This window comes from Penaeus monodon, chromosome 24 (genome assembly GCF_015228065.2).
Source record: "Penaeus monodon isolate SGIC_2016 chromosome 24, NSTDA_Pmon_1, whole genome shotgun sequence".
NCBI lineage: Eukaryota > Metazoa > Arthropoda > Malacostraca > Decapoda > Penaeidae > Penaeus > Penaeus monodon.
In genome coordinates, this window is record NC_051409.1 from 24,234,065 (window position 1) to 24,234,507 (window position 443).

Genomic DNA, 443 nt, shown 5'->3' on the forward strand with positions numbered 1-443 from the left:
AAATATATGGGTTAAACATAATCTGCCAAAAATAGAACATTAGCCTGATCCACAATAACCTTGCACTTCGTTCCTTGATCACAACATTGTATTTAGAAATACGTAACATCCAAGAAATAAACAATATATATTGTTTGAAATGGTAATGGAAACATTAATTACAAAATTTATAATGTCTTTTAAAAAATCACTGTTAACAACATATACTACTTAGCAAATAACTCTCACTACAATGGCTCCACAGCCTTTGATCCTTCATCCTAGTAGTCGTATCTCACTGAAAGTTCCATAAAATCTTAATTTCTGTTTTCCAACCAACTACCAAGAGCCATTCTTCCCGCCTGCTCGCCAAGAGAGGACAGCCTCCATCAATAAAAGACACTTAAGATGCGCACCATAGAAAGACAACAGTTTCTTAATTCTGAAAATATTGCATATAGTAC